The sequence below is a fragment of the Sorex araneus genome, chromosome 3, assembly GCF_027595985.1.
Source record: "Sorex araneus isolate mSorAra2 chromosome 3, mSorAra2.pri, whole genome shotgun sequence".
Lineage (NCBI taxonomy): Eukaryota > Metazoa > Chordata > Mammalia > Eulipotyphla > Soricidae > Sorex > Sorex araneus.
Window position 1 is genome coordinate 167,821,649 of NC_073304.1, and position 21,803 is coordinate 167,843,451.

At 55.0% G+C, this 21,803-nt stretch overlaps 1 protein-coding gene and 1 long non-coding RNA gene across 3 annotated transcripts in view; one reads left to right on the plus strand and one right to left on the minus strand.

The window, feature by feature from the left end:
• The window catches only part of LOC101539053 (NXPE family member 4), a 388,567-nt gene that overhangs the window by 150,472 nt on the left and 216,292 nt on the right, over window positions 1-21,803 (minus strand). The window lies entirely within an intron of this gene.
• On the plus strand, window positions 5,606-7,370 carry LOC129403272 (uncharacterized). Its single transcript, XR_008629096.1, has 3 exons — window positions 5,606-5,695; window positions 6,076-6,158; window positions 6,718-7,370. It is a non-coding gene; the product is annotated as an uncharacterized LOC129403272 (long non-coding RNA).

Here is a 21,803-nt window from a genome sequence, read left to right on the forward strand (position 1 = left end):
TTTGCTCCAAAGCTCTACTATGGTCACGTAGAGGAGAAAATGCGCAAATCCTGAAGGCCAGCAGCAGCAGGCCAGGGATGGAGAGGTGACTTCAGGCAGCCCCAGGCGGGCACGGTGGGCAGAAGAGAACCAGCTGACAGTCAGAGTTGGGGGGCAGGAACAGAGACCTAGGGGAGCCGCGGGAGGCTGGGGGTTGCAGGGCACTCAGCTCTGGGTGCTGGGAACCAGGAAGGCTGTGCTCTCTCCTGGGAGGGGCCGAGAGGGACGCAAGGCATGAGACAGGGGCGAAGCCAGAGGGAAGGTGCTGCAGGAGAGACTGGACGGGCCAGGCAGTGGAGTGTGGTGGGCAGGCGGCCTCCTCAGCTCCTGCGGGGACAGACCTGTGAGCCCGGGGAAGCTCACTCTCCTCCTCAGAGGCCCAGGGGAGGCCGTTGACCTTGGAGCACAGCAGGTAGGGTGAGGTGAAGCTGCCACACGCCTCACGTGCTCTCGGGCCCTCGGCACAGCCACGGAGCCATTATCATCACCCAGAGAAGTGGGAGCCCTTGTAATCAGAAGAGGGATATAACAAAAGAACCACATTATCCAGATTAGCATTGGGAGAAAATTGATTTTTAATCCCACACGGTTGGGCCTGAGCTCCTTAAATCTCTGTGCCCAAGGCCAAGATTAGGCCCAGCACCCTAGAGTAGAACTGGATCCAGGGGTGGGGCTCATGTGTCCCCGACTAGGGGTGAAGGGGGTATGGGGGAGGGGGTAGTAGCTGGGTGCTACCCTGGGCCTCACCCCTGCATACTCACTTGGCTAGGTGACAGCATTTGCCAGGGGAGATATAACTTGTTCTCACCTTTTTTTTTTTTTTTTAAGAGCCTGTTCAAAGAGACAAATTGCAGTTCAAAATGAGAGATTTCTAAGAGTCGATAAGCTGGGGCTGGAGAGACGGGCCGGGTGCTTGCCGTACTCCTGGCTAACCCCGGGCCCACTCCAGGCATCGCATATGGTCTCCCAGGCCCCTCCAGGACTGATTTCTGAGCACAGGGCCAGGAGGGGTCCCCAAACACACAAAAAAGAATCAGAACATTTCCAAATATGGGTCAGCGGCACAGAGAGGGGTGCTCATGTTTGCCGAAATAGGCAAGCAAAAGCAGGACAGGCAGACGTCACGGGGGGCACCAGGCTGGGGGGCTGGGGTCCAAGGCGGTGTCCGCTGTGGAGGAGCAAAGGTCCAGCGTGCTGTAGGATGAACAGTGGCTTCTGAGCAAAACACTAAAGAAGCCGGCAGTGTCCCGGAGGTCAAACCTCTATGGGGTCCCCTCTGATCCCATCTGTCCCCTGGGGAGGAGAGACAGAGAAGCAAAGACAGTGCCATGACAGGTCACAAGGAAGCCAGAAGAGGCTGGGCCTAGGTTTCAGCCCCAGAATTCCTGGAATTGATGCACAGATACCTGGAACTGAGTCATGATTTCTCCAAAGTGAGATGGCCACGGTGAGGTCAACTGAGGGTTACCAGTCAGATGCAAGTAGGGAAGCCCCCTATAAAACCTTTACGTAACTCTTACGCAACCCTATGTAACTCCAACTTACAACCAATCAGCTAAGTACAAGTAGCAGAAAGCCCCTCAGACTGCAGCCAAAAGGGTGGTCCATGGAAAGTCCCTGCTATGTAATGTTATCGTTTAAAAGCCCCTCTTTTTTAAAAATAGGGTCTCTCTTCAGGGTGTGTCCGGACGGCAGGGAGTGTGGTTATTTACAGTAAGTAACTCCCATCTCTCCGAGCATCACCTGTCAGATCTCCCCCGTTTTCTCATTTCTTGCCATCTCTCCCCCTCCCAACTCCAGAGTTTTGAGACTTGGGGCTGTCCGTTCTGAGAAGACTCCACTGTGTCAGTGAGCCAGATGAGGGCCCGAGCTCAAGCTAGCCAATAAAGACCCTTTGCTTATTGCATCGCAATTTGTCTTCATGTGATTTCTCTGGGGAGATCTCAACCCGATTCAACAGGGAGGACCCTTTTCCCAGTGCTCACTGAGCTGCTGGCGTCTATGCAGGGCTGTGCCCCCCCCCCCCCGCCGCCAAGAACATGATCGTGGCAGAAAAGCAAGCAAAAAAACGGGTGGGGCTGGGAGTTGGGAGAGGGAGAGATGGCAAAAAATGAGAAAACGGGAGAGAGAAAACGGTGTCGCGCCAGGAAAGCCTCGACTGGCTGGTATAAGGAGACCTCACCCTTGAGATCTGAAAGGTGACGCTCGGAGATGGGAGGCTGCCTATAAATAGCCACGCTCCCTGCCTTCTGGACACACCCTGGCGAGACACCCTGGGGAGAACCCTTCCCCCATCCCCCGGCCCCAGGGGGCGCCATGGCCACCCTCCTCCTTCTCAGCCAGACTAACGCCCACCCACAGGACAACGAGGCACCAGGGAGCTATTTCTGCCTTCTCTGCTCTAAATGCAGACTCAGCCCAAGCAAAGCCTGAGCAGGAGGAGGAAGAGCCTCAGCCAGGCAGAGCCGCGGCATCCACCCGGTGGTTAGAATCAAAAAGGTGTAATCACAGGTTCTGCCAGGAGCTGCTGCGGCCCCGCCCTCTGGCATGGCCCTCCTCCTCTCTGCCCATTGTCTGGGTAGCTCCCAGCTTCTGCCCAGGGCACCCCGCAGTCCGGCTCCCTGCCACTTCCCCGGGGGGCCCGGGGAGGGTCCAGGCCAGACGGGGCTTGCACACAGAGGCGCAAGATGCTCCAAACACACGCCCCCTGGAACAGACTCAGCCTCTGAGGGTGCCTGCTAAGGGCTGTGCATGCCAAGCTCTCCACGTGGGGCGTCTAGGCTCCAGCTCTGTGCTCTCTTGCTTGGGGAGTGCGTGAGGCACCTGGGCACAGGGGCTTGGGGGTGTGCAGGAGGATGAGGGGGTGCGTGAGTCCGTCTGTGCAGAAAGCTGAGTCTCTGGGCCTCTCCCTGACTGTACCTTCCACATACACGAGACACTCTCATCTGTCAAGTGTTAGGAGTGGGGTGATGATGGAAACACACTTCAGGGTGTGGCCAGACACACAGGGCAATGGCTGGAGCATAGGTTTTATCTGTGGGAGGCCCAGGTTGGGGATACTGGATGGTCGCAGAGCACTGTGAGGGGTAATCCTGGGTACCAGATCCGGAGTAATCCCAGAGCCCCACTGGAGTTGGCCCCCGAACAAAAATAAACAAACAAACAAACAAATAAATAAATAAAAACAAAAGGTAGGGTGGGTTCTTTTGTTATCAGGAGGCTTCTTCTCTTGATGAACAGCTAAAGCAAATGAAAACAGCTTCCGGTAGGAGATTTCAAAGTATTTTTAGCATCTGGAAGGAATCAAAACATTGGAGGGGCTGGAGCAACAGCACAGCAGGTAGCGCATTTGCCTTGCAGGTGGCCGACCCAGGTTCGAGTCCCAGCATCCCATTTGGTCCTCAGAGCACTGACAGGAGTAATTCCTGAGTATAGAGCCAGGAAAAACCCCTGTGCATCGCTGGGTGTGACCCAAAAAGCAAACATTGAATAAATAATAATAATAAAAACCCAACACATTGGAATCGGTGAAAGTTCACCTGCAGCCACTGAAATGGAGTCGGTGTATGCCTGGGACATTTCAGAGCTAAAAGTTCTGCTTGCAGCTTGCAGAATTCACAGGGAGGAGCCACGAGAGCCTGGATCTTTGCTCCACATGCTTCCCCTCCCCACGCCTGGCCATCCCCTGCGATGCCCTGAGACCGAGTCTGCAGCAGTGTCCCAGCTCCCACACAGGCTCTGGAAGCCTGGCGTGTCCTGATTCCCTTCTCCCTCTTCCCCGGGGTTGGTCTTCCCTGTCATCTCCATGGTGCCCAGTGGCTCTCTGTTGACCCGCATCCATCCCAGGACCAGCCATGCTGGGGACAGCTGGCAGGGGTATGACGAGCAGGACCCTGATTTCCAAGGCCTTTATCCACCCATTTGGCTGGGGTGCCCCGCTGCTCCACGTCGACGGCACCCCACCCCCACCCCCAGCCAGCACAAACTCCCGCCCGAGTGCAGCCAGCACTCAGTGGATGAGCTCACTAAACAAATGGCTTGGAGATCTTGCCACGTGAATCCATCACCCCACAAATATTTATGATGTGCCTTTTCCAGGCAAGACCTGCTCTTTGCATGCATTGCCAGGCAAGACACAATGACAGGCTGGGGTGGGGGACGGGGCGGGGGGGGGGGAGGGTGGGGGAGAGGTTCCAGGCAGAGAAAACAGCCGGGAGACAGATGGGGAGCTGGAAGCCAGCGTAGAGAGTTTGGGGAAATGGTGGGAAGGGTGGGGGTGGGGAACATGGGTGGGGAGAGGGAGGAAGGATGCGATTTGGATCTCAATTCACAAGCAACGGAACCCACTGCAAGTTCCTGAGAAGACGGAGGTATAGAGACCCAGAGAGATGAGATGGGTGGGACTGAGGCCGGGCCAGAGGGGTGAAGCCAAATGGAGTGAAGGAGGGGAGAGGCGGGAGGGACGCAAGACACCAGCAGGGGCAGGTGACAGCTAAGAAGAGCAAATCTGTTCCTGGGAAGGAGAGAACTGGGGCACTGAGGCTTGGGAAGGGGGCTGGGTTGATGCTGGAACATTCCACCGGAGGGCAGGGCCAGAGCCCACCCTAGGCCAGGTTGGAAAGGGCTGGGCAGAACCGAGAGGCCTGAGGTCTGATAGCTGTGACCCCCAGCATCCCCCTGCGGGGGCTCTCATCCTCGAGCAGGGATGGTGAAGGATGTGGGGTGCGTGCAAACCGAGACTCGGGGAGATGCTCACGCGGCATCACCGTTAGCAGAGGGCTCTGGGAAACAGCCAGCCACAGAGCTGACACTCAGAGTCAATGGCGGTCAGGCGGGCGGGAGGCCAGGGGCTTCCTGAGTCTCGGACCTGGCAAACTTTCTGTGTGTGACCCCCACAAGGGAGCCAGGAGGGAAGAGACATCCCCCCACGCCCCACCCAGATCCCCTCCTGCCACAGGGGGAGGCCGGGGAGGGGGCTTCGGCAGTGGCGAGCAGGGGATGGGGGGGTGGGGCTGGGTTTTTCTTTCCTTTCTCACCCAGCCAGGGATTTCTGCCCCCCACAGGGACGGGGACAGCCACTCCAGAACCAAACTGCCATTTCTGCTAACTGGGGCCTCCCCTGCAGGAGGAAGTGGTAGAGAGAGGGAGTGGGGGAGAGAGCAGGGCCGGCAGAGCGAGAAGGACAGAGTGGGGTGCAGAAGGGACCCCCATATGCCACCAACGGAGCCTGTTTCCCGCCTGGGCACAGGTCACCTGGAACGGGTCGGGCTCCAAGGGCACGCCCACAGCCAGTGCCGGGAGCGTGAAAGGAGCTGGGGAGGGGTCTGGCTGGGTTTTATCGCTTCTTCTTTGTCACTTATTACAAAAGTGAAACAACAAGATCCCTTTTCATTGTTCCCGGTGCCTTGATGACTCCCGGAACCCACAGTTCCCCGAGCAGGGTGTCGCGCTCAGCCCAAGTAAAGCCAGGGCGTAGCAATCTAATAAAGCTGAATCCTCCGGCAGCTCCCAGAGCCGCGGGGGCCCACGTCGCCGCAGGGGCCCCAGCCCTCCTGCCTCTCCCCATCCCAGGTGCCCGGAGACAGCGGGAGATGCAGAAGGCAGAGACTTGGGTGCTGGGATTAAAAGCAGCGACAAGCAACTGAACTGGGACCATGTGAGTATGTGAGTGTGTGTGTGTGTGTGTGTGTGTGTGTGTGTGTGAGAGAGAGAGAGAGAGAGAGAGAGAGAGAGAGAGAGAGAGAGAGAGAGAGAGAGAGGGAGGGAGGGAGAGGGGGAGAAAGAGAGAGGGACAGAGAAGGAGGGAGAGGGAGAGAGAGGAAGGGAGGGAGAGAGAGAGGAAGGGAAGGAGGGAGAGAGAGGAAGGAAGGAAGGGAGAGAGACGTCAGGAAACGGGTGGAGAGGAGAGGAAGGGGAAGTAGCAAATAAGATGCGGGCGACGCCGGGTTCACCAAGACTGTGCGGGAGTGTAAGCATCAACGTCTGTCTCGTGCGCCTTGCCTCTCCCTAAATATTCATAAACACATTAAAATACAGTTTGAAAGGAGCCTTTAGAAATCAACAACTGCTACTCACTCACTTTGAAGTCTCAGAACGAGAGCACCTGACACTCGGCGCAGGTAAGAGCCTCCTGCGCGGCCTCCGAGCGGGGTGCGGGCTGAACCAGCCCCCCGGCGCCTCTGAGCTGCGCCCGGCCCCCGCACTGCCTTTGCTGAGCGCCGGCTTGTTGCCACAGTCACGGGCCCCGAGAGCTGATCGTTTCCCTGGGGTGGCTCTCGCACATCTGACCCCACCCCCATGAGTACCACCTGCCAGGAAAAGCACAGAGAGGCCCAAGGACAAGGGCCCAGGTGCCCAGCGGGGCGCGAGGAGCTGGTGTCCAAGCTGGGCCGCCAGCCCCAAGCGCTTCTTCCTGACCCTGCTGCAGTCTCCTCTCGGGAATAAACTAAGAGCCCGGTGAACATGGTCGGTGCAGTTTCCTGATAAGACGCTGGGCAGGGCACTGGCTTTGCATGGGTCGACCCAGGTTCGATCGCCAGCACCCCATAAGGCCCCCCAGGTCCCACCAGGAGTGATCCCTGAGCACAGAGCCGGGGGTCAGCCCTGAGCACCATTGGGTGTGGCTCCCAAGCAACAAAGACCCAGAAGAATCAGAAGAATTCTTTCTCTTCCTGGCAGACCCCAGACGCTGAGACGTGCCAGAGAGAACTTTCTGGATGCCTGGACGCCTCCTCACAACCCCTCACTTCTCTTTGGAGGAGTCCCCGAATCTCTCCCTCGCCTTCTCCGCATCTCCCTCGCCTTCTCCGCATTTCCTTCCTCTCTCCCTCTCCCCCCTTCCTTTCTGCTTCCCTCTTATTCCTGATGCTCTTGGGTGGGGGCCAGGCTACTCCAAGGTCCCAAGAACATCGGAAGGGGACCCTGAGCATCCCCGATTGCTCAGTTACCTCTGCAGCTAAGCTCCAGCCCGGGACTCCCAGAGCAGGGCCACAGGAGACCAAATCCCGTGTCTTTCTGGCATCTCGTTGCCTTCCAAGGAAACAGTCGGGGTGAGGGGAGCCCGGATTTTACATTCAGGATAAAGAGGACAAAGTCCCTCCACCCTGTGCCTGCAGATTGGGGTGTGTGTGGGAGAAGACCTGAGCTTGGTGGGGCAGGGGCAGGCCGCGGTCTGTTCTCGGAGGACGCTTGTCTGTCCCCGTCCCCTGCACCTGCTGCCTCCCTCTCACCGTCCCCAGCACCCAGCGCCGTCACCACCCCTGAAGCAGAAGCAGCCGTAGCGGCAGACACACCTGCCCCCTTCTCCCATCATCCCCCTGCTCCGCCCGGGCACCTGCTCCTTCCCAGTCCAGCCCCACCCACCCACCCCTGCCCCCCAGCCCCACCAGGCCTGAGGTTCATGAAATCTGGGAGCTATTTTGGACTCTCCTTTACAAAAAAAAAAAAGAGAGAGAGAAGAAAGAAAAAAAGTCCAAACTGATTAGTCGATAATTACATGTTGGAACATCTGCTCTGATTTGTTTTATTCTTTCTATTTTGGAAAATTGGAAGACACTGAAGCTGTGCCTTCTGGAGCCGCCGGCTGCCCTCCTGTTCCACGTAACACCTGGCAGGGCCCACAGCCCAGCGCCGGGGCCTCGGGACCCCACACAGGCTCACCGAGGCGATGGAATGTCTCTCAAATGCCACTCCAGGGCCCCCAGGGTGCAGGAGGCAGCAGCCAAAGTGGGGAGCTCACGCAGAGGGGGTGCCCGCACCCCCCCTCTCCAGCACGGGCAGTGCCAGTAACTGGGTGCCTGGGCTCCGTCTGGGAGGGCCGGGCTCTTTCTGCAGGTAAGTGTGTGTCCGGATAGGTCTGCCCCACCCTAGTGCGGTTTGCTCAGGGTGGCTCCGGCGTCCCAGTCTGCCGCACCCCCAAACTCCCAGCGGATGCCGTTCCTTGGTGACATGAGAACCTGGGAGAGTGGGCTCAGGGCCGGCGTGGTTCACCGTCAGCTCTTACCCCCTCTCCCGACCCTCTCCAGAGTGTGCTAGTGGGGGTGGGCACGGGTGCTGGGTCTTGGGATTGGGGCCAGTGGCAGCAGGTCTGCCAGCAAAAAGCACCAAGAACGCAGGATTCCATTCTTCTCTCAGGGGCACAGATGACCCCAGTCACTCTCCACCCACCTGGGGTTCAGGGGCCTGTCCCAGCAAGTTCAAGCGGGAGGCATTTGTGCTGTCCTGTGCTGTCCACAGAGCCACACTCCTGTCCCCATGCAGTTCCCACGCTGTCCCCGTGCAGTTCCCATGCTGTTCCGTGTTGTCCCACAGTCAATTGTGCCATCCCCTTCCCTCTCCTTCCCACGACTGTTCTCATATGCGCCCCTGACCTCCCTAGTTCTTCTTCCTCCTTTCTCTTCTGCCTGCATGTCACCTTGTCCTCACATGTCCACGCCAGTGCAGACGTCTCCCGGCTCCTTTCCTGATGCCCTCAAGCTCCCCAGAGTCTAGGAGCTCTTGCTCTGCACCCCCAGGACTTCCCGAACCCCCCCATAGGGGAAGCATCCTGTCTCTTGTCCCAAACCAGCAGAGGGAAGGAAAGAGTGGGCTTTGCCGACGAGACCACTCTGGGCACCGAACATGAGGCGTTGTCCCCAAATAACCCCAGGGCCAAAGAACGGACATGTGAGTAGAAATGAAAGAGAGGTGCCACCGGGGCGCGGAGCTGTAGACACCTCCACCAGGAGAGAGTGCTGGGGAAGATGGGGTGTGTGTTAGACACGGGAAGCGCCGACAGGCTGTGGCAGGAAACAGCCGCGGTTCTTGGACGCTGGTACAATCTCAACCCTTGCTTCCAGTTCCTGCTGTCCACCCATCACGAGCCAGCAAGGGACTCCTGATCCCCGAGTCCTCCCCCAAGAGGCCCAGCCAAAGCGCAGTGCCTGTCTGTGGCCCCTTAGTTGCAGAAACAGAGGGAAGAGGATGCCACGAACCCGGCCCCATCCTGGCTTTCATAAGTTTCCTCTCCCAAACTTCCTGCTCGTACTTTATAGCCGAAGCCACTGACACGGGCACACTGAGCTTCAGATGGAGGCCGGGGGGTCCGTGGGTATGTCCCGGTGGGGAGTGGCCAGTTTCTGGTGAGCGGGATCTGTGCCCTTGGGACCAAGGAAATCTGGGGGGCTGGAGAGAGGCTCTGGGGGCCGGACAGTGAGCTCTGTATGCTGGGCGCTAGCACCACCATCGCCGGGAGAACCTCAAACCCAAACACAGCAAGGTAGAAGAGAAGGTCCACGATCAAGTGAGGGAGTCGGGGTGGGGGTGGGGGCTCTACCTGATCTGGGTGTGGTGCCTCGGGCAGTGCGCTGAGGTTGGTTGGCTCTCCGTGCTTGGGGGAAGCTCTAGCCACCTTCATTCATTCTCCCTCCTCGGCCGGGTGCTGGAACAGCTCCTCACCTCCCCGTGCTGAACCAGATCCAGACCCAGAAGCCCAGGGTCCCTCTCGGAACGAGTCTGAGGTCTAGAGGGCACAGATGCTGGTGAGACACCGGGTGGACGGACAAAGCCCCGTCAGGAGAACAAAGGAGGGGACACTCTTGGGAGTGACCCACGTGGGAGAGGGAGATGGAGGGTCCCCCAGGGGTGGGAGGCTGGAGGTCTGAGACCGACACGGACCGGAGGGTACCATGAAGCAGCGGTATGAGGGGAATGGATCATCTTTCTGGCACCTTCGGGCATCGAGCAGCTGGGAAGGAATGAGAAAACTCTAGAAATGGAGCATTCCGGAATAGGGGGGCAGCCTTCCTTTCTTTCTCCTGAAGTCCACACAGACCGAGGACTGAGCAAAGACCCTGGAAGGTGATCCTCCTCACCCCGTCCTTCCCGTGGGACACACTTGTTTCCTGTCTCAAAAATAATCCGTCCCCCCGGGCTGTGGTGGTGAAGGTGCCCCTGGTGAGGACTACAGTGATGGTCATCATTTACTCAATAGGCTCCATCTGCCATGCAGATGGCTGTGGCCCAGGGACCCTGTCCCCAAGCCCAGGTGGCCCGTGCTCACTCCCTTCACACTGGGGCTCATTTATTTCTTCTATTTCCCCAGAGACCTTCTGACACTTCGAAAAGTGTTTTTACGTAGACCTAATCCTGTTCTCTCGAACCCAGTGTGTCTTCTATTTCCCCCCCCTTGTGCTTTTTTTAAAAAAAATTATTTATTTTTTACTAATAACCCATAAAGAAAGTGTTTTCAGGCAAATATCACTCACGGAGCGATGAAACTCAGAGGGCAGAGGACAGAGCGGAGTGGGGAGGTAGGGGCGGGGTGGGCGACGCCTCCACTCAGCTCTTCGACAGGTACCGGGGGACCTTAGGGGCGGAAGGGCAACAAGACTGTGGTTTTGGGGCCGCTGGGCTCCCTCAGCACAGTGAAGAACCGCGTCATCGGGAGACGGGCCCCACTCGGGGTTTCGGTAGTGTTCCTGCCTCCAGCTGCTCTGTGAAGCCCATCACAGGTGCTCCCGCTGCCGTCTTTGGCCAGAAGGCAGCATGCAAATCGTCGGATTCCAGCTTTCATGGGTGGGAAGTGAGCGGACGGACTGAACAGAGGCGAGTTCACCAGAAGCTCTCGAACCCTCGGCTCCCAGGGGTCCCCGGGCACAGATGCTGCTCCCAGGCCTCCTCCCTTCTCTCCTTCACTCTCAGTCCCAGCAAGACAAGCTTATCTGCAGGCTCCCCGACCTCTGGCTCTTTACCCTCCCCCTCAGACCCACCCTATGGGGCTCACCGAGCACCTACAGTGGACAAGCTCGGAGCTGCTCTGTCACCCTTGGCAAACATATTCAACTTGGCGATTGATGCCACCTTCCAATTCTGGGCGCTCCCAGCTGGCCTTCTCGCTGGCCTTCTCGCTGCTTCTCTCTCTCTCTCTCTCTCTCTCTCTCTCTCTCTCTCTCTCTCTCTCTGCCCCTCGCCCGCCCCAACTTCCTCCTCCGAGGGGCTCTGCCTGCAGGCTCTGCCCTCCCCGAGGCTTCCTAGAATGATTTACAAGAGCCACAGGAAGGGAAAAGCCCGTCTGTCGAGGGGAACTATGACAATGACGCCTTAATCTGGTGGGCGCTGAAGACCCTGCACACTGGCACGTGCCATCTGTGGGCTCGTCATTTCTCTCCCCTCTCCTGAGCAGCTGATGGGGACCAGAATAGCCGGGTGCCTTCCAGTGTGGACTTCTGGGGAGTGGACATCCTAGTGCTGGGCTCCGTGGGCCCCCAGGAGACTTGCTAATGAGCCGTCCCAGCGGGCTGTCAGGGCCCTGGTCCTTTCCCGTCAGCTCATCGGGAAGGGACACTCAGATTTCAATCCTGTCCTCCCTGCCCGCCGAGGAGGGGAGGCTCTGACCAACTAACCTGGGTGGTTCACTTAGAGACAACAAGGTGGGAAGAAGAGAATTAAGGAGCCAGTTGGACCTCGTGATGAAAAAAAAAAAAAATCTTACTTATCCCCTAGGCGGGCTCTGGTGGACACTCCTGAAAGGGCCTCGTAGCCCCAGAACAAAGCAGAGAGCGGGGCGCTGTGGCCAACTCCTAGCCCCCTCCCAGAGCGGCGATGTTCAAAGGGGCAAAAGCCCAGAGCCCACAGCCCTCAAAATCTTGGGACGCTTCTGGCCAGTTCCCAAGGGCTCCTCTCACCCAGCCATCTTTTGTGGGAAGAGAAGGAACACCACAGTGGCCAGGAAGTTGGGTTTGTCCCTGCTCTAAAAAGGGTCAGGCTAAGGGATTCGGGATGAGACGGGATTCCAGCAAGCTTGGCCCTGGGGATTTTGAGATTCAGGATTCAGATCCCCACCCCTGCAGAGATAAACAAACAAACAAGAAACTCCAATAATATGAGATCATGAACGTAAATCATTCATACCGACAGACAAGACACCCAGTGGCTGTCAGGAATGATGGTGTGCGCTCACAAGTCCCGACTGCGAAGGCTCAGAGGTCGGGTGCTGAGAGAAGATCCAGAACCTTCCCTCTGGCAGGGAAAGGCTCCACTCCATTTACCCACTGCAGATTGTTTTCCCATCCTCGTATCCTGCCTTTCAGAGGACTCATCCGTTCACCTTCTCTGCCTGTTTCCCATAGGCTGAGAGTCCTTGGTTACACACACTCACTTTTCCTGTGACACTACATCCTTCTGCCTTCCTCTTTTCCATCCATCAACGTCCGCCCTGCCTGTCCCTATCAACTCTAGTTGTCTTCTAGAGCTGGCTCGATACTCAGCAGGGGCTGGGGTGGGGAGCTGGGGGAGGACGGGCTCAGTTCTAGGACCCCTGGACACAAAGGTGAGTGAGAATTGCTCTGCCATGAGGGACCTTACAGTCTATCACAGGGGATACACATGAGTCCCGAGAGTGACCTGGGCGTCTGAGACATACTCCAGGTGGGCTGGAGAGAGAGCACCAGTGGGGGTGAGGAGTGCTCGCCTGGCATCGGCTGACCCCAGTTCCATCCAGGGCACCGTGTTATGGTCCCCAGGGGTCACTGGTGAGCACAGAGCCAGGAATAGTCCCCGAGCACCCCGGGGTGTGGCCAACCCTTCCCCCAACCAACACTAGAACCAGGCTATGAAAATAAAACACGAGCCACCATTTTCCAGAAGCCCTATTGAAAACGATGATGATTGTTTTTGGCTCACACCGGGGAGTTGTCAAGGTCTTACTCTGGGCTCTGTGCTCAGGGATCAGCCCTGGTGGGGCTCCAGGGACCTTGTGGAGCTGGGGACTGAAGACAGGTCGGGTACATGCTGGGCACACGCCCTGCCGTGGACTAGCTCCTGGCCTCACCAATGGAGTTCAAGTGTCTGGAATAAATGGCAAAGTGAGAAGGGGTGGAGAAAGAGTCATGGGGGCCTGAGAGGATGGTGGGGCCACTGGCTGGCAGGAAGGAGAGAATTTGACCTTCCCGGCAGCCACCGTCCTCCCCCCAGTCACCATCCTCCCCACCATCCTCCCTCCAGTCACCATCCTATCCAGCCCCCCCCCCCCCGTCACCGCCCTCCTCAGATCACAAACACGCTGGCATGTGCAGGGTCTCGGGGCAGGGGTCCCTGACTGACCTGGCCCACAGGCCCTTCCCATATAAAACAGATCGCTCAGCACCTCCTCCCCTGCAAATCCACCTTCTGGATGTGAACACACAGAGAGCAGTACCCCAGGATACTACCGCCTGATGCCCCAAAAGTGTCCCAACACCCCCAGAGGGTAGGTAGTATGACTTAGTTTGGGGCCCACTGGGCTAAAACATGGAACATTGGTGAGAGGACAGCCACCCCTACTGGAACCTGGGCATCTGCAGCGGGGGTCATGGGTCTCAGCAATCTCAGCTGGACACACCCGCCTGGGATGAAGCAGCAAATAGTCAAATGCAGGGACAGAGCAGCCTGCAACCACAGGGGGGGCTGTGGGCAAGACAGCCCCCTCCGAGATGTCTCACCCCAGCCGCAAAGTGGATAATTCTCAGAGGCGGAAGCACAGCTGGGTTCACGGTGGAGCCGCTACCTAGAGCCACAGCCCAGAACGAGCTCAAATGCCTCCGATGGATGAATGGATGAAGCTGTGGTCGGGGCTGGAGTCAAGGCACTGCAGGTGAAGGAAGAGCTTGTCTTGCACGCAGCAGGCCCAGGTTCAATCCCTGGCGCCCCACAGGGTCCCCTTAACCTGCCAGGTATGACCCCTGAGTGCAGAACTAGGAGTAATTCCTGAGCATTGCTGGGTGGGGGACCCATTGCCAGAAAGAAAGAAGAAAGAAAGAAAGAAAGAAAGAAAGAAAGAAAGAAAGAAAGAAAGAAAGAAAGAAAGAAAGAAAGAAAGGAAGGAAGGAAGGAAGGAAGGAAGGAAGGAAGGAAGGAAGGAAGGAAGGAAGGAAGGAAGGAAGGAAGGAAGGAAGGAAGGAAGAGCAGAAGTCTCCTGACCCCGTGCCAAGCTGTCTTTACCGGGGCACCTCGGAGGGGGCGGGTTGAGTTTTCCTCCCCGCCCTAAGCAGAACCCCAGCAGCCGAAAACCTCCAGAACCCAGCTGCAGCCATGCGCAAGGCCACTCTCCACATGAAAGAACTGGCAGAGAAACCCAGGTATGCAGATCTCCAAGCCTGCTCAGATCAGGACTGGGCCTCCTCTATCCAGATCCCCAGTTTTCCAGTAGCTTGGCAGTCACACCCACAAACTGCCCCAGGTGCCATGTAATCTCATCAATGGCCAAGACCCAGAGATTATAAAATAAAGCTCCTGGAAGAGAGCAATGCATTATTTTCTAGAGCGCACGGCTGCAAAGCTAGCCCACTGATGTACCTAAAGTAGCACATATTTGTTTGGTTTTAACATACTTGCTTCTATTCTCTTACATACGGGCTTAAAAATGGCTCCAGAATGAAATACAACAACCTTCACACACTTCCCTCTTATTGTGGTGGGAAAATACTCGCCCGTGGGGTCGGTGTTTGAATATTATATGTAATGAATACTGTGAACTACTTTATAAAAATAAAATGTATAAAAATCGCAAAAGACAGAAAGAAAGAAAGAAAGAAAGAAAGAAAGAAAGAAAGAAAGAAAGAAAGAAAGAAAGAAAGAAAGAAAGAAAGAAAGAAAGAAAGAAAGAAAAAGACGTGTGGTCTATAGGCACAATGAACCACCACTCAGCTCTCAGTAAAGACAAAATATCACCTTTTTGCTACTACTTGAATGGAATTAGAGGGGGTCATGCTATGTAAAATGACAGAAAGAATAAGAGGAACCCCTGGGCCGGAGAGACTTGCCTTGCATGCAGCTAGCCGTGGTTGGATCCCAGGCACTGCACAGGTTCCCTGAGCACTGCCAGGCACGGTTCCCTACCTACCCCCCACCCTGCCAAAAAAAAAAAAAAAAGAGGAAAAGACAAATACCAGATGCTCTCAGTCCTATGTGGAATATAAGGAAACAAAGGGAAGAGACCATTTCCGGTGAAACAGACCCTCGGATCCCAAGAACTGAACTGTGGGTACCATGGTGAGGGGTGGCAATGGAAAGAAAGCGTTCGTGGATGTGAGGGAAGGAGATGCATGCTCAGCTGGTGGAGCGTGGTCACCATGCACCCCAAACATACCCACGTTTACACTCTTGTCAACCCATGTCGCCACAATAGATTTCAATTTTTTAAAAAATATGTAAAATGCATTTGTTTAGAATGAACAGTTGTGAATCCCTTGGGGGCACAGTATTGAACACAACGCCCAAGGTGAAGGAGCTGGGTTAGGGCAGAAACATGAGAAGGCACAGGAAGTTCAACAGTGGACGGATTCACCGTGACAGCCAAAGAGAGGGTTCAGACCCTGGACCAGGAGGGACTGAGGGGGCCCCGAGGAGGGACATGGTAGCTGGTCAGCTGCCCCCGATGACACGCCACTTCCTTCTCCCTTGCTCATGAACTTTCTGCACTCTCACGCCACTGAAGAACCGAGGACAAAGCAAGCTTCTCTGGGGCACGTCGGTTTGGGCGGTGACCTGCAGTTGACTCCCGGCTTTCTCCCCTCCACGGTGGACCCCAACACACAGAGGGCTAGCGAGCAGCTTGTGGGTGCGATGTTAAAGAAACACAAAATGCATGCAGCCAGGAGGGGCTGGCAAGTGGCTTTCTCTCCCCTCGGCCCTTCCCACACGCACATACATTCCTCAGGAATGCAAAAGCATAGAAACGACTAAAGATAGGGTAGCCGGCCCCGCTGGGCCCCGCTCCCCCCAGAGCCATTTATCCTTCCGCCCACCCCACTCTCTAAGCCTCAGAAAGGCTCTCTGCTGGCAAAGCAACTGCCCTCACCACCTTATTACCTCTAACAATAGCATTTTTACTAGCCCGGCCATATTTTTGTCTCCGCTGCCCAATGACTATATTTTCCAGGAAAACAAGCTCCTTCCAAACGCGCCGCACTCCGCCAAGCGGGGCCTGGTGCCACATTATCTGGGGTGGGTGCCGGCATTTAGGACAAAAAGGGGCTCTTTCATCCGGCCACTTCCCTCCCCCGCCTCACCCCTGCACTTGAAGAGCTGATTGCTGCCAACTGGCATCGAGAGAGACCCGGGCATGATGGGGGAGGCATTAAACATGGGAAGACTGGACTAACATTGAAAATGGGGCTCAGCTTTTGATTTTTTAAATTTTTTTTTGCTCTGGGCTGTGTATTTTTTAAATTATTATTATTATTGGGCTTATTCCCCAAGCATTTCTACTTGGGGCGGGGGGGAGGGACGCATGTGCATTTGGACACATATACAATGCATATAAGTTCACCTAATATAGGTATAATATACACTGGCAGCAATCTATATGAAGTACAGGCATATGGACTAAACGTAATGCGTGCATAGGGAGCACGCATATATCACGTGTCTGCAGCTTTTGTAAAAGTGGGCAGAAATGGGAGGCGAAAAGAATAAGTAAGAGGGAGAGGAAGGAAGGGAGAGGAGAGGGAGAGAGGAACAGGGGAAAAAGAGGGAGAGAGGCAAGCGGTGCTCTCATCCAGCCTCTGCGCTGATTCTCTGTATCATATGCACCAGACGCTGCCACTTTGACTGCACGCAACTCGGGCATGAGAGAAAGGGGGGGAGAAAGGGAAGAAAACACTTCTTCCGAAGAGTGTAGCCACGGGAATCGCAAGACTGAGAGCAAATAATGATTTCCTCCTCTGCTTTTTAAGTAAATACTGGGACACCGTGAGCTATTGGGCAGAACAGGTGCAAAATAATAGCCTCTTTCGCCGGTCTCCCCAGCCCCCATTGGGCCATGACCCACTGCACCAGGCCCGCCAAGGGCTTTTTGTGTGCGTGTGTTATTTTGAAATGTTGCTTGTGGGTTCCTGCGGGGGAGGGGGCGAGCCCTGGTCTAGAATGGCCAAGAGGATGGCTTAATTTATAGTTTTGCTTTATTAATGGAAAGTTACCTGGCGGTCCCAGGATTTATCCACCCGGGGAAGCTTTTAATGCATCTGCCCGATGCAGTGGGCCTTGGGAAAAACACACAGTCCAATCAGCAGCCTGTGCCAAGCTGGGGGCACCTGCTCAGGTTGGCACGGCGGGACGGTGATCCCCTGGGGACTCTGGGCAAAAGCTGCTGGACACCCCAGGCCTCCGTGTCCTCTTCCAAGGAAAGGGGGGAGGACACGTGCAGCTTATCTATTTCGAAGGGCTAATGGTGAGGTAATTTAAATGCCTGAGAGCCTGAAAATATCACAGAGCCTCAAGAGAGTAAGCCGCCCCGGAACTAAGGAAAGACCGGAGGCTCTTCCCCATCACGTTTTTATTTAACTGGGCAGAATCCATCCTTTCTCGGAGACTCTCCCCAATGCTGTTCATCACTGCAGACACCGCCAGACATGAGCACGCCGGCGGCAGGCTGGAGCAGACCCCAGATCCCCCACGGGCCTGGCCCCTTCCCTTCAAATGGGACCACCCTGGGTAGGATTCAGGTCTCTGCGTTTTACCTCCTTGCAAGCCTCTCTCATTACCAACGGAGAAAAGTCTGGAGAGAGAACCTGGAGCCTCCAGCAAGCGTTTTGGAAAAGATGTCATTATCCTTGTTAATTGCAAAATATATAGATCGTCTCCCACTTGCCCACCGTGCCCCGGTGCAGAGACTGAGCCAGCTCTATGCCGGCGAGGAGGGAGGCGCACAACACAGGTGCCCTCCACGCCCTCCTCCTGCCTTCCTGTCTGAGCTGCAGGAGCCAGTCCTGGGGGGCAAAGACAAGAATGCTCCAGGGTGGGAACTGCCTGCAAGGACCACGGGGTTGGCGAGCTATGCCCCAACGCAGGCCTGCAAGCCTCAGCAGGCCCAGGTGATGGCTCTGAACCAATGAGGAGAAAGTCCAGCAAAATCTTCCCAGGGCTGCAGGGAGTACTCTGACTGGCCAGAGAAAGCCTCCTAGGGCTTCATGGAAAGCTCTGATTGGCCAGAGAAACCCTCCTAGGGCTTCAGGGAAAGCTCTGATTGGCCAGAGAAACCCTCCTAGGGCTTTAGTGAGTGCTCTGATTGGCCAGAGAACCCCCCCCCCCAGGGCTTCAGGGAAAGCTCTGATTGGCCAGAGAAACCCTCCTAGGGCTTTAGGGAGTGCTCTGATTGCCACAGAGCTAAGTTCTACCTGGTCTCCCCTACCCTGGTCTTTCTTCCTTTGCTCCATGAAGGCTTCTGAAGGGAGAGGTAGCTATCGGAGAAAGTCAAACTCCTGTTGTCATTTGTAATCCCTGCTCGGTGTCCCCTCTCTCCTTCCTTCCTCCCAGCAAATAACGGCTCCTCTTATTAAACATTCTGACTGATTTAGTTGGGCAAATGAACAAAAACTATAACTTAAAGTTCAGTGGCCAGAACCACTTTAATAGGGGGATCGTTCAGGGACATGCCTACGGCTTGGGGTGTCACCAAGGGAGGTGAGACCCCACGAAGGCTGTGGGCAAGAACCCTGGCCATGCAGAGACAGCAGGACAACAGCAGGGGCTGATGGGACATTCGAGGGCGGTGCATGAGACAGCTTCCTACCTATGTGACAGGCACAGAGACTAGCCAACCAATGACCAATCAGTGTGTGTGTGGCAGATGTGCTTTCCTGCCAGGTACAGTCAGTATACAGGGAGAAGAAGAGAACTCACTTTGTGCCAGGGGGCTGGGTGTGAATGTGGCTCTGGTATGTTTATTTATTTATTTACTGAGTCACCATGAGGTGCACAGTTACAAAGCTCTTCATGGTCAGGTTTCAGTCATGCAATGTTCCAACACCATCCCTCCACCAGTGTCCCCAGTTTCCCTCCTGCCACCCCCAGACTGCCTCTATGGCGGGCACTTTTCTTCTCTCTCTCTCTCTCTCTCTCTCTCTCTCTCTCTCTCTCTCTCTCTCTCACTCACTCACACACACACACACACACACGCACGCACACACGTTTGGGCATTATGGTTTGCTAAAGAGATGCCGAGGGGTTATCATGTTTGTTCCTTTATCTCCTTCAGCACGCAGTTTCTATCCAGAGTGACCATTTCCAACTCTCACTGCCACAGTGGTCCCTTCTCTACCCCAATTGCCTTCACCCGCAGCACCCGGGGCAGGCTTCCGACCCTGGACCAGCCCTTCTGGCCCGTGTTTCTACTGTCCTTGGGTATTAGTTCTGAGTGTGTTTAGTTTTCTCATGTGAGAACTGGCCAGCGGGACTCTGCCTCTCTATTAAGACTTTCATGAGGGTTCAAGAAACAGAATCGTGAAAAGGCCTGGCAGGTAAGTGCAAGTGTTAGGGATCGTCTCAGTTAGGACAATTCTAAGAGAACATCAGAGAGGGGCTAAAACCACAGGCTGGGAAGGGCTGGGTTAGGCGCCAGGCTCTCTGCTGAGAGCCTGATTTGCAGAGGGCTGCCTTCTTCTTAATTTTGATTTTGGGGTCACATTCAGCAAGACTCGTGGTGGGGCTCGGGGGCCCTTATGGGCTGCCAGGGATCAAACTCTATTTGGCCATGTGCAAGGCAAGCTCCTTAGCTGCTGCACTATGTACTATCTCCTCATCCCCAGGGCTCAGGGAGAAGAAAGGAGAGCGAGCGAGCGAGCGAGAGAGAGAGAGAGAGAGAGATAGAGAGAGAGAGAGAGAGAGAGAGAGAGAGAGAGAGAGACTCTTCCTTTTAGGGAGGAAGTGGTTGGGCCCACCAGGTAGTGCTCAGGGCTCTGTGCTCAGGGGACTATATTATGGTTCTGGAGATTGAGCCTAGGTCAACTGCATACAAAGCAAGAGCTTTGCATGCTGTACTACTGTCCCAGACCAGTGTCTCTTCTGATAAAGGCGCTGACTCTATTCGTGAGGGCCCCAGCCTTATAAACGAATAATCCCAGAGACCCCCACCTCCACACAGCACTATGGTTCTGTTTCAGTATATGGAGCCCTGATATATATATATATATATATATATATATATATATATATATATATATATATGCTCTCTGGATCATACCCAGCTATGCTCAGGGGTTACTTCTGGCTCTGCACTCAGGAATTACTCCTGGTGGTGCTTGGGAGACCACGTGGGATGCTAAGGATTGAACCTGCGTCGACCATGTGTAAGGCAAACACCCTCCTCCCCCTTTTTTTTAGAAAAAATAAAGCAAACAAAGCTGTGTATTAGTTTTTCCAATGACCATTTAAAATGCTTTTTTGGGAAGCATTTCAACAAATATTTACTGAAAACCAATGATCAGACAATGCTTTCTAATAGGAATACCAAAGATACTAGTGGGACACACCCATCCTGTCCAGAGGGGTACTTCCCTCTTTGACCACAAGTCTCTCTGCTAGGACCAGGGATGTGACCCAGAGGGAGAGTGCATGACGCACCCCAAGTTTAATTTCCCAGCATGACCCCACACGTGGCTGAGTGGGACTGCCCTCACAGCTGGATGTGATCTCTGCTGTCACAACAACAACAACGAAAAAGAGAGCCTTGCAAGCTACCGAGAGTATCCTGCCCGCATGGCAGAGCCTGGCAAGCTACCCATGGCGTATTCGACATGCCAAAAACAGTAACAACAAGACTCACAATGGAGACGTTACTGGTGCCCACTCGAGCAAATCGATGAACAACGGGACGACAGTGCTACAGTGCTACCCTGGCACAATACTGCCACAGACTCTCTATGGACTGAAGACATAATCGTGAATGGCACCCTCCAACCAGCCTTCAATTCTAACCTCAGTTCTTTGCTTTTGCTCCATATCTGAAGATACTCAGGGCTGTCTCCTGGAGGGCTCAGGGGATCATTTTCAGTGCTGAGAATCACACTGGGGCAGGCTGGATGCAAGGCAAGTTACTTTAACTCCTGGGCCATATCTTCGGCCCTGCAGCCTCAGTTCTTACGAGACTGCACCTATGACTTGGAATTCTAAGAAATTCCCCTTTAAGCACGAATAAGTTGGATGTCCCTTTCGAAATAAGAGCAAAACATCTATAGTATAGAGGCAAAGTATCTGTCTATATCTAAGCCACAAGAGCCAGCATGACTGAAAGCATGGCACCCAAACTATAATAATGAAACTTCAAAATGTGTCTGTCAGGGAGACAAATTGATGGGTGGGAGGAGAGCTGGGGTGGAGGGAGGCGGACACCGGTTGGAACACCGTATGCCTGAAACTCTACTGTCAACAACTTTGCAGATCCTGGTGTCTAAAAACATAATTTTTAAAGAACTAGGAACAAAAGTTGCAAACGGTTAATCTTCAGCAGAAGGACCATTGGAGTTCAAAAGTAGGTGGGGGTGGGGGAGATGGGGAGTCTCACTTTAGCTTTGACAGTAATATAAAGACAAATGAAAACAATTCAGCGGTGCCTTTCTCTTTCCAAGTGAGGAGGATTAAAACAATGACTTGAGCACTGTTACAATTGTTAAGGTACAGAGAGGCAAGAAGAAGCCCTGATGGGGGACCATGAGCAAGAAAGCAGAACATATGCCAAAAACAGTAACAAGTCTGGCACAATACTGCCACAGACTCTCTATGGACTGAAGACATAATCTTCGGGAACAGCAGAACAAGAAAGCACCGCCCACGCATCGTCCCGAGTAGGTCATTTAATGGAAAAGACAGAAACCCAAAGGTTTCTGCAATGCCATCCGCAACGGGATGACAGTGACAGTGACAGTACGTCCTACTTTCAGGTTTTGTTTTTGGGAGGCACACCTGGTGGTGTTCAGAGCGGACTCCCGCTTCTGTGCTCAGGGATTACTCCTGGCTGTGCTCAGGAACCAGAT